This window comes from Hetaerina americana, unplaced genomic scaffold, assembly GCF_022747635.1.
Source record: "Hetaerina americana unplaced genomic scaffold, ioHetAmer1.1.p SCAF_17, whole genome shotgun sequence".
Classification (NCBI taxonomy): domain Eukaryota; kingdom Metazoa; phylum Arthropoda; class Insecta; order Odonata; family Calopterygidae; genus Hetaerina; species Hetaerina americana.
Window position 1 is genome coordinate 288951 of NW_027286730.1, and position 13059 is coordinate 302009.

Here is a 13059-nt window from a genome sequence, read left to right on the forward strand (position 1 = left end):
GCTTGAGAAAAAAAATATATCACAAGGACGATACTTGCCTCTATCATGTCTAAAACTCAAAATGGAAGAATGGAAATATTTCGGGTAGAGCACGTTAACCGCATCCGATGGGTGTAGTCAATTTACATGCCATCGCCTTATCTCTAATGGCTATACTAAATGACAAGCGCAATAGGCGGAGGAGGGTGAAGACAGGGATGAAAAAGAGAGGAAAAATAATTTATCGATCGGAAGGGCCCGTGCCAACGCATAAAAAAGATAGCTCTCCAATGCGAAAATATTGATTTCGCTCAAGTGCCGAAAGGGATGTCTTTAACAGAGGAAGCAATTAATTCTCACCCTTCTTATGCTTAAGTGCGATTACTGGCAAAACTATAGCTTCAAAGTCCACAAAAAATAGAAATAACTTTCAACACCGTTTAAATTGGTTTGAAACGACATAAAAACATCTTAAAGTTTCATTTGGTACAATTTCTTAACTAAACGAACAGACAGACAGCTTACTTAAACAAACACATAATTTCAAGGGCAAAGTTAGAATTGCAGCTATTTAAAAAAAATGAATATCAATCTGATTACCTGTTTGGCTGTTACAGGCGGACGTCGAAGAGAACTGACTAAAAATTACGGATACTTTGGAGATTATTTTCTTTTCTCAACTAACGACAGTTTTATCACAAACATGAAACACTTACATAGTGGAAATTAGACTTTCTAATAAACCTAATTATCGAATCTCAATAACTCATATATTTGTACTTGTAAAACACTAAGGAACACTATCACTAAGACGAGAACTATAGCAACTCCGATACATTTCACAGTTCGGTGGAATGGTGCATTAAAATTCAAAGAGAGAGCTTCCACACTTGCAGTTATTTAATTAAAATTATTTGAAGTTCATTATGAGAAACAATACATGTACTTACAACTAACTGGATAGTTAAGAAAAAAAATTCAAAATCCCGAAGATACATTTTAAAAAAAGGAGTGCATATCATAACTAATAAGCCTCACAACGCGAAACAAAAATATTTGCTAAGATTTAAAAAATGATACTATTCACTGGGTTTGATTCCCTAAAAAACAGCGCTATTTAGAACGCACACCAGTCACTAAGGTTTTCATCACTACACCAGTAAATAGTACAACTTCACTAAGTTAAAAGTATGTCCTCTTGGAGCACCGTGCATAAATCTCACTTATCACAAAATTCGCAACCAGATTCTCAGAATTGTTCCTCAAGAGATTACATCTTGATACTCTCGAAATTGAGTCAAAGCAGCTGATTGATCCAATATCGCAGTTACAGTTCACAAAATACAGCCCCTTCGCCCTTTCTCTTTGCCTTTGGGTGAACAAAAGCCACTCGCCTCGTTCCCTATCTACTACTACCTATCACACTTCACGTCTCGCCAACTATTGCACTTGACTATCATACCTTGGATCAAAGCGGTGCCACTTTCATCCAAAACACACATGAGAGGAACCTATAACAGCCCGCTCAAACTTGGTTTCAGCCGCTAAATTAATTTCATTATTGAGAAACTATACCCATTCCTATCTATGTTCACCCACATTACTATGGTGGACCTAAAAACTTTGTAATCCCCGCACCACATACAATGATAGTAATATAATAATATGTCTATATTAGTATCATTCCACATATTTACGTAAAATATAACGATGGTAATTATTATTTTTTGGAAGTTTCAATTGAAACCATGATCTTCAGTCGCTGATCATTAAGAGTGGGGAAATATTTGAGAATATTTTTTCCTTCTTCGTTCAAATGACAGAGGAAATATAATGTCACGTATATTTTATCCAATTTGGAGCCCCTTCCCCGTGCGTCGGGTCATCACACGACGTCAAAGTTTCCCCTCGTCTCGATACTTCGTCACATTTGACCCTTTTATATCCTTCCAGCTTTCCAATTTTCAAATAATAATACAATTTGTGAGCTACTCAGTGACAAAGACCAATAACTTTCTATTCCTAGAGCCAATAAAAGGGGTTGTAGGGGGAACATTTTCTGATATCGATATTTCTTCAACTAGGTGACTATCACTGGAGGGAGAAGTTTGTAGGTTTGACATGGGAGTATATTTTTCTCTTGCCAATAATGACCTCCAGGTAGGCCAAATTATCGATATCGGAGAATTTTTGTCATCTATAAAACCTTTATTGACTCTAGGAATACTCGCTCTCTAGTATTAACTTGGACTGCTACAAATTCGAGCATTAATCTTTCCACGCATCAGAGTACGGATTTATTTTATCGGCTATCTTAGATTATATCGCAATTGAAAAAAATCGTAATGCTTATTTAATCTCCATATGACGGCATATTTCCTGCAACACTTCCTTTATAATACTAAGTGAAGTCACATTCCTCTTGTGATATCACACAGTGTCACATTTCATTTTGCCCTCAATCCCCATTTTTGTTTTGTCATTTCATTATGAAAAACCTATAGCACCAAGTAAGTCGCCACTAAAACGTAAGAAGCTCCCATTTTCCGGAATTTCTCATTAAAATAAAGTTAACAGCATTACAGAGGTTACTGATCCTAGTTTCATTCAGACTACGATACTGATTAGTGTGATATGTTGCACCACGTAAACATTTTCAAATATTATACTTAAAACATGGGATTAAAAGAATTAAAAACAGTGTAAAGAGAATTATCTAAAAAAACAAATACATAACAATGCTCGCATTCTTTCGAATGAGAGAGGGTGCATGTCTTATTTTTCTAACCAATGAGTTGCTAGTTAGATGCCTGAGAGGAAAAGGCAGAGAACTTTTTCACTTGATATTCCACATAAAAATACACGGCAGAGAGAAGAATAACTGCCTTCCTAAGGGCGTCAGAGGCATTAAGTTAAAAATAAATAAATAAAAGGCATGAGCGCCATTCACGACACTTAAAAACGGCTTTTCTCAATCTGAAAGGAGATGCATTGAACGGATAAAACTAAAAACGCTAGAGCATTTGAAAGGAATAATTTAACTATAATTTACCACAGAGCAAGGGCCATAAAAATGAGATATTTTCATTTAAAGCAAAGTACCTACCTCAAGCGAAGGAATTTTCTCTAAGCCAGCCCAAATTCACATTTTGCCGAGATTTTTTTCCGTTTAGGCAAACCATTGAACGCCAGAAATGCAGCTCTTCATCGCTCCTTCACTAACGTACCAGACGAAAAACTTTGCCATTTTCTGGCGTGGCGACTCAAATTTTTTACATTTTTTATTTTGATACTTTTAATATGAGATTCCGGGAGCGGAAAACAGCATAAAATAATCACCAGCCGACATTACATTTGCCCTGTCAATTAGTAAGACCAGTAGCTCGTTACTTTATTCAGAAGTTATAAAAGTCTCGAGTTTAGGTGGTAGAGAAAGAATTCTCAAGTTGAGGAGATGATGACGACATTTAAATTCCGCTAAACCGTCACGGACGAACTAGGAATTCATTTGACCACGGTTTCTAGCAGCGGCTAATGGAACGAAGTTTCCGGAGAGCACGATACCCTTTTGGTGAGCAGGTGCGGAAACAGCTGCGACCTATTCCCATCCGATGGTAGTAGCTGAAGGGTACTTAAAATGAGAAATTTCCCCGTCCCAGACCTTTTTTTCCGACTAGACGTTTAGCGTGTTATGGAAATGCAGTGCTTGCGACAGTTTTCCTAAGCGTATGGCGTGTTATCTCGGGTCGCACAATATTGCACGAAAGCACTCGAAGGAGTCATTTAATATGGCTTCAATCAAATTTGCCATGAAGTGGGATAAAAAATAAGTAAGGCACGCATTTAGCTGGAAGGCTTTGTGCATGACTGTATCTAAACGACGAGAGCGAAATTTGTTAATATAGTTAAGGGGATTGTCTCTCTTGGGGCGATGTGATTAACTTGAGATAACAAAGAAAAGGAAATTGTAAATCACAAACTGGAAAGCCTTTGGTATACGTTGATTATCAACGGTTTTATAAAATAATCAGATCCGAGCAAAAGGAGGAATTTGATATGCCAATGGGCGACACTTATTAGACGCTCTCCAAAACCTATTCTGTTCGTTTGTGAAAATTGTACATAATTAGACACTGTAGCCTCCATTCCAAAAATCCCTCGAGTTCAGATACCATAAATTCTCTCTAACAGATCAAACGATTGCCTGAATTTAATTACCTAAAAAATGTTGCTTTTCGTCATAATTAAATCCCATTCCAAGCGATTTTATGAGGACTAACTAATATTTAAAGAAGAGCTTAGATGAATAGAAATGGCACTAAATGAAAAGATATTACGTATGTATGTAAAAAATATAATAGTGGCTTATAAACAAATCATAATACATTGAATGTACGTTTGGTACAAAGAATTGGCTACATATTAAGCGTATTCTACAAGATAAATGGATGAACATATTGAAAAGTTTAAAAATTCCGCTCATAAGATGCTGAATATACATAATTTATATGATAAGAGATGATAGACGAGACTTTTGGACAAAATATTAACATAAATATACACGTACATACTTAAACAGGCACTAGAGGTATTGCGAGACATCCGCGACATAGTGAACCAGTAGAGTTTGTTAGGTGAATGAACCCACCAACAAAATCATGACTTAATAATTGGATTCAAATCTTTCGAATCATGTACGTACCACTTCATGAAGTTTTTTGTGATTACAGGTCATCTACCAGTTAAAGAAGGTTAAGGATGCACAAAGCTGACAAACAATTCACTTTTCTCCCCTAGCAAAACACCCCAACATCTATTCCACAACAAGCCCCTCTTCAACTATGTTTACTTCCTTCCTCCCTTCATTCCGTCCAACACACCCATTCTATTCCTGCTCCTTCCTCGCTTCCCTAACATTCTCCCCTCTTCAATATCTCACTGCCAATCAATATGCTTTTCATCCATTTTTCCTATCTCCTGATTATTTCTCCCCACAATCCCCTCTCCCCCACCATACCAAGCACAACCTCGTTTGTGTTCCGTTCTGTCCATTTCACCGTCTCCATTCTTCTACACACCCCCATTTTAAAAGCCTCCGATCTACGCCTATCACCCTGCGTCAATGGCCATGTTTCCGTGCCGTATATACGAGGGTTACTATTTATATCTTGAGCCATGACAACACTAAGTGCTTTAGGCGCTATCTGACTTTTCCACCTGAAAGTCTGACCCTTTTAACGCAAATGTTTTTCAGAACATTTTGTCATTTGATCATAACTTGTGTTGTGTACAGTGACTCGAAAATTTTGTCTCAGCGAAAAAATAGAGTTAACTCGAGAACACTTTCGTACGATAATTTTTTACGACTATCGACGTGTATTATCAAAACAGGAGTGCATCGATCAGCTTTCTTCCACTTTTGGCGATGAAGCCCTATTCTTAGCCACTGTAAAACGCTAGAATAACGTATTCCATCATGGCTGCCGTTCGCTCAGCGACAAAAGTCATGAAGGTCGTCCAAAATCAGTTGTTGTGCCAGAAAACATTGATTCTGTGCAATAACTAATAAAGAAAGATCGTCTTGTGACTTATCGTGACATTGAGGCATCCTTGGAAATGAGTATGACGAGCATCAATAAGATATTACATGAACATTTAGCTGTGAAAAACATTTGTTCCCGTTGGATCCCCCATAATTTGACTAAAGCTCAAAAAGATGCTCGTATCGATGGGTACAAAGAAATGCTCCACAAATACAATACCGGTGCATCAAAAGCTGTGTTAAACATCTACACAGGTGATAAATCTTGGATATATACGTATCAACCCGAAACAAAACAGCAATCCACTGTGTGGGTCTTCCAAGACGAGCCAAATCCGACAAAAGTGATTCGTGCACGAATCACATCAAAGCAAATGATCGATGTTTCTTCGGAATAACTGGACATGTGACAACCGCACCGTTAGAGCAACCTAGAACCGCGAATTCTGGAAGGTAAACGAGCATGTGTTTGCCAGAAGTGCTTGGTGAAATACGGAAAAAGAAGCGGCAACGAAGGATCCCTTTTCATCATGACAATTCAAGCTTTCGTAGATCGGATGAAACAACTACCTATTTGACTGGCCAAAACGTCGAATTGATGGGTCATCCTCCGAACAGACCAGATTTTATGAGAAATAACTTCTTTTTATTCCCGTTTATCAAGAAAAAATTGAATGGCCAACGTTTTTCGGCGCCTGAAGAAGCCGTTGATGTATTCAAAGACCATGCTTGTAGGTACCTCAATCGGAGTGTTTTACGAAAAACGGTTCGAGCGCATGCAAAAGTGTATTTATTATCATGGAGAATACTTATAAAAACAATAAAGCGATTTTCAACAATAAATTAGTCTTTTTAATATTAAGCGGAAAATATAAATAGCAACCTTCTTAACTACGCTCTATATAAAAGTTTTAGTGAGCCTTTTCTTAACATCCTTATTCAACGTCCCTGTCATCATTTCCCTCCTTGTGAAAGCTTCTTTGCTTAACGCAAATCTTCTATTTATGTCCCTACTAGGAGTTTTTTTAGGTTTAGGTGGTAGAAGAGGCTCCATAGTCTCAACCTCGCCCTGAAATAAAAACTATTTTCTATCTATCTACTACTTCAACCCTTTTGGTGAAAAACACTTCCGAGATAGGTAACCTGTTCCGCATGTCCTAGTTTTTATCCTCCTATTTTAACAGTTACCTTAGCTTTACTCTTCGTATAAACAGCATAATCTTTGTTTTAGTAACATTAATTCTCATCCCATACCTATCTCTATGACCTTTTAATGAATTTACCATAGTTTGCAACTCCTTGGCTGACTGACAAACTAAAGCTTGGTCTTCAGCACACATTACTGATTTTATGTATTCCCCTCCGGCTTTCATTCCTATCTCCAGTTCTTCCCATGCCTCATTAATCATTTCCTCTACATATACGTTGAACAGCACTGGTGATAATGGGCAACCCTGCCTTACTCCTCTTCCTTACACTGGTCATCCAGACTCTCCATCCCCCACTCGCGCCTGAGTAGTCTGAGACATATACATGTTGCGGATTTGCCTCCTGCCCCATTTATCTATCCCTATTTTCTACAATGTACTCATTAGTTTTTTTCTAATTCGCTCTATCAAACGCCTTTTCTAAATCTACGAAACAGACAAATAAGTCCTAATTGTAATCTATTCACCTCTCGATTAGTAACGTCACTGCTGCAATGGCTTGGCGCGTTCCTCTCCCCTCCCTGGACCCAAACTGATCATCCACTGAGTAATCATCTGACTCCATGAAGTATGGAAACAAGCTAAATTTTTCTCTTAACATTCCTCCAGCAACCGCAACACTACAGACACTGCAATTAAGTCAGGTATTTGTGATATGGGAAGTGTATTCGTAAAAAGCCGTATGAAACCAAGGCGCGTTCATGGCAAACCGGTTAATGGGCATCCTCGGACAATTTTACATGGAGAGGAATTTTTTTCTATCATATGCTCTTAACACATTATTGTATCGCGTACTAATAACCTTAGCCACTACGTTGCGGTACTCGTAAATACTTATATCTTCACCGGGATAGCCCTTATAATACTTTCTTTATTCTTTTATATCGTACAAGATAGAGACAAATGACACTATATAGTCGATGTAGTACCTTCTTTATCCATCTCTCTCAACCTGGTATTTTCAAGGTGCATTTTGGTAACCGATGTTTCTTAAACATTAGCCCCTATTTCCTCAGTCCTCTTGTTCCACTGGTCTTTCCTCCTTCGGCGTTTCGTCACCCCTTCCCAAATTGCTTTACAATCCGTTATATCACTCCTCTCGCCAACTCTAACCAATGCGCTCCATTCTCCAATTATGTTAGAGCCTTTCTTTTACCTATATGAACTTCTACCAGCAATTTATGCACATCTTTTGAATAGGAAATAATAATGTAGCATCTGTGTCTCTCGATTTTCTTTCCCGCTTTATCATTGGGATCCAGCTGTTATTCTGACAGCGTAGGATATAGATATAAATATACTGTTTTATTGTTCTCTGCACTTAAAACTCAACATAAAAATCATCTCATAATAGAGTTCACCACTGGTTGGCCATATCGTTTCTTCTTAAGTGATATCTATGTTATCTAACTCCTACACGTTTCTATAGGATATACTTTTGTACCCACCGCTCCAAATGTCACCATTTAGTTTCCCTGGGATATTTAATCAAGTGTATATAACCATTTTTTACTCCTCATTTCCAGCTCCTAATGAAGACGCCATGTTCATATCTACGTCCATACCTATGACATGTCTATGTTTAGTTCCATGTCGCCACACTACATTGATCCATTTTCACTGGCGTTCCCACCCCACCCAAAGATCCAACTATAGGACTATTTTACCTCCAAAATATGTTAAAGTAAAGAATGCTATTAAGGCTTTTCGTGAATGCAAAGATACATGATTTAGGGAGACTAACGTGATGATTTTCCGTTCATACTGCACCCGCTCGTAAGCATGAATAAATGAACAAGGTAACACATTCCCAATATAATATACATTTCATACTTTTTACGCCATATTTTGAATTAAACAAGGATAAATGACATCTGGAAGCAAATTCATCTTCCTCACAACAGCATACAAACTTATGACGACAAAAACATACATATTTAAACATATTCTTAATATAGCATACACGTGATACAATTTACGCCATATTTTAAAATTTATAGCAAAAATCGACATATGGGGTCACATTTGTCGGCCTGATAATGTTGACGGATCGAGACTATAAGTCACCAAATGCTACCTGAAATCTTTTCTTAACCGAGTTTTGAAAATAATCTAATTGTACCCAATATGTCAACGAAGAATTTCATCATATTTGAAAATTTCATGTATGTATAAAATAAAGATATCTTACATGATCCAGGGAAATGTGAGAGTTTCAATTTATCTTTTAAGTATAGAAGTTTATATTCTACTTTAAGGACTCCTAGATCGTGCGTGGGTCGTTCGTAGTATCGGAAAAGTTTTGCTTTTAGTAAGTCTCTCTCGCTAGATTGCTGTTAAGGTTTCAGCTATATCCATTACTTGGTTTCATTTTCATAGTCGATTAAAGAAACAAAATTTGTTTATTTAGAAAAATGGAAAAACATTGATTTTAGTACAATGATGTAACATTTCTATTTGAAAGGTTTAACGCCAAAAGATAAAAGCCGTGTTGGATAAAGTTCATGGCACATCTGCCCCCGTGTTTTGGGCTGTTTAAAATTGGGTAAATGAGTTAAATGTAGCCGTACATCCACAAATAATGAACATTGTTCCGGACGTCCAATGGTAGTGACTTTCTCCGAGGTAAGCCACCGCAAGGCACCGAAAAATTGGGAGTGAAAAAATCTCGGCAAGATGGTTGCCGTTCTGTTTTTCCGCTCTCAGTGGAGATAAACACAACCGTCTTCGATTCGGAGGCTGATTTGGCGATTTTCCATCACAATCCTGACGGGTTTCTGCGTCATTATATAACTTTGGAGGAAACATAGATATACATCTACACTTCAGAGACAAAGAAACAGACGTAACAGTGGGTTTCTAAAGGCCAACCAGCTCCGGAAATGATAAAATAAGCAAACAAGGAAATAGCTTTGGTTATTTTGGGATGCACAAGGAATTATCTATGTACATTGATTACTTGCAAAGAGAAAATAAGATAAATGGAGAATGTTATGCGTCGTTATTCAATGTATGGGTTCACACCAGCGCGTGTACGATGACGAAAATTACGGAATTAAAGTTCGAATTATTAAAATATTCACCGTATTCACCAGATTTGGTCCCCAGGGACTCTTTTTGTTTCCAAACTTGAAAAATGGTTTGGCGGAAAACGATTCACATTGAACGTGGAGGTCATTACCAACACATATGCCTATTTTGAGGAACTTCCAAAATCCTACTTTTTGGACGGCTTACAAAGGTTGAAGAAACTCGGGAAAACGTTCATCAAGATAAAAGGAGATTATGTTGAGAGATAAAAAAAATCTACCACTGATAATTTATTTTCCTATTTTTTCCTAAGGACTTATTTAACTGTCTACGTATTTTAAACACTTGTTTTCATTCAAAATTGCTTTAACTCTCCTAAAGTGGCGCGTAATTTTAAAATACAATCTTATTTCGTATTGATGTGTTTGAAGATTAAGTACAGAAAAACACGATAATTTAGAATTTAATATTTTACAAAGTGTTGACTTAAAATATAAATACCAAATTTAGCATAAGACTGCACGCAAATTTGCGAGTATAATTATAAACAAACTAAATTGGTGAAATCAAACTTGTAACCAATTATTTTCCAAAATTTAAGGATTTCAATTCACATTCGAAAATTACTGTTGAAAGATAGGGGTAAAGTTCAAAACCATTACAGTCTTATGGAGTATTACATACGCATATTTAGAATGATGAGGCCTTCTACTTTCCTTACAGCGCTAATTTATTTCTCACAGGGTAAATTTATCAGCAAATTGCACCAAGTAGAGTTTAAACTGGTTACCCAGAGGCATTATTCCGGTTCGGAACCTCAGATCATCCAGTAATCGAACACTATTATAATTGCGTTGACACGTTTCTAATAACCTATCACGTTGCTAAGCACTGAAAGAATGAAATATGTTTTATTTATTGAAATTTGTTTTGAAATTCAAAGAGTAGAGCACACAAAACCTACGGTTTGTATACTAAATACAACCGGGAAATGAGGGTCCAATTGTTTTTATTTTTTATTTATATCGCGCAAGCCACCACTAAAGTATGTGGCAGGGGGTGAATACACATCAGAATAATTTTACCCGAACATGACCCTACCGCGGTTGAACAATGTTATTATGGCCCCTTATCGTTCGCGGAAAAAATGACATCTTGGATCTATATATTCTACACTAAATTTCTCTAATTTTATCAGCATGATCTCTCCTACCGTAGTACGATGGGGGTAATAATACATTTTCAATATCACTGCTAAAGAGGCCTTCCAATTTATGCTAGAGCTTGTATCTGCAATTTAACCTTCGCTCTGTGAGTGATTCCCAGCCTAGCTGATCCATTTTGGAGACGCTACTAGGTTTATCATAACAATGTTTTACAAATCTAGCTCCTCTACACTGCACGCGATCCTATTCGGCAATTAATCCAACTTCGAGAGGATCCCATATACTTGCAGGATATTCTAAATGAGGCCTAACCAAAAATGTCTACCTCTTTTCCCTGAACTGACGGAGGTTTCTCAGAGAGATGCGAAGATTATCATTCGGCCTGTTTATTTAGAGATATCCAGAGGTATGCCGAGGATTTGAACCGGTGACCTTCAAGCCAGATTCCTAATATTCTAACCACACGGCTGCAACGCAAGAAGCTTACGCATAGCATTTAAGAATATCATTACCCCATTTATTTCCCCTCAACCTCTGTCAGGAGAAGATATTAAATTGTGTTCCGTCTGGCTCTTTTAATTTACCAACTCATCCGAACGCCTTAGTCAGACGGGTTCCTTCGGTTAAGGTCAAGGCCGCAAGTTCATATCCAAACTTGCTCGGGAATTGCGATTTTGACCTAGTGGATTTAATTACGGCGCGAAATGGCTTCAACTGCCCGTACGCCGAGTAAATAATAAAGTCGAGGCCTCTATTTTTGTGAGTCTCCTTTGTGTCCTGATTACCCCGCTTCTACCTCCTCCAATGTGTGGGGCCGAAAATTATCTCTCCGGCACACTAGGAGGTTCGTCGCTCTGATTCAAAGCTTGTGTTACACTCGCCCATACACGTCCTTTGTAGATTACCGTCCCTCGGTCTTTCTTTGTCTCCTCGGAGACCTCCGCTCGCTAATGACCTACTGGTGAAGCATTACTTGGACTACCAGAATCCGACTCAACCGTATCACCATACGAAGTTCTCTTATTTTCAAATATGATGTGCTTGCATGAGAGATTGAATGTTGTCTTTTCCCTATTATATAAAAGCATTATCACGTTAACTGCAAGATACTAATCGATAAATATTAGAAACTATTAGCCAAAAATATAATACTAATATATCGAAGAACGAACCAGAAAAATAAACGATCAAAGTTTGTGAAATTCTTTTAAAAGATGTTGTTAATAATGGAGATATGCTCGTACATTTCGGAGATTTTTTCCAATAAAACAACTTATGGGCAGCTTGTACCCTCGAACTCAGCGGATAACTTGTCCCTGATTAAAATATTTCAAGTTCTGAAGAACAAATTATGGTTGATAATTTCCGTCACAGCACAAGAGTAATTAAACAATCTATGACAAAAGCAACTATTTGATGGAGTACCTAATGTAATTAGGCATTCTAAATTAGCGATCAGTATAACTGTCAGTATATCAGTTTACAAACTAACATCACAACAGTAAGAGTATTTCAATCCGAAGACTTGGGCCTAGACAAAAAAAAATATAATCCTCAGATCATCCTCTCCTCTTTCGCGAAACAATTTCAACTTCCAAATTAAACCCAAGGATGATGCAAACCTATAATTATGGCTTTTGCGCAGCTGAAACATTTTAGTTGCAAAATATGGCGGCATCTACTTCCGAGTCAAATCCCGTTATATTCTAAAAAATAATCCAAAAATATTAAGCAATAGAAATACGAGTACAATAAAAGTATTTATTCTGCTAAAAGTTTCGTAGAAAGTTTTCCATGCTATCTCGAGACTTGCTCAAAATTTTGGTCAGTCTCATTTGTGATCGTTATTGAATTTCAAGCCATGCGAGAAAAGTAAGACAAAGTATACCGTAACATTATCAGACCGGAAATTCACGACCCATTGGAACAAAAAGAAAATATTATTTAATGTTTTAATATAGGGCGCAGAATCGCATATTTCGTAAAGTTTTGTCTTTGGGGAAAGAGAATAGGTGTCGAGGGGATATTTGAGATTTAGGTGTGGAGAGGATGGAGAGGAACTGCTGGACAGAGAGGACAAACCGAAGTGTTGGATTTTATTTTTTTATATATACTCTGCAAGCCACCGCCAGGG

General features: G+C 37.3%; 1 protein-coding gene across 2 annotated transcripts in view; it reads right to left on the reverse strand.

Moving 5' to 3' along the window:
- Positions 1 to 13059, reverse strand: part of Tusp (WD40 superfamily protein Tusp) — a 221630-nt gene that overhangs the window by 168902 nt on the left and 39669 nt on the right. The window lies entirely within an intron of this gene.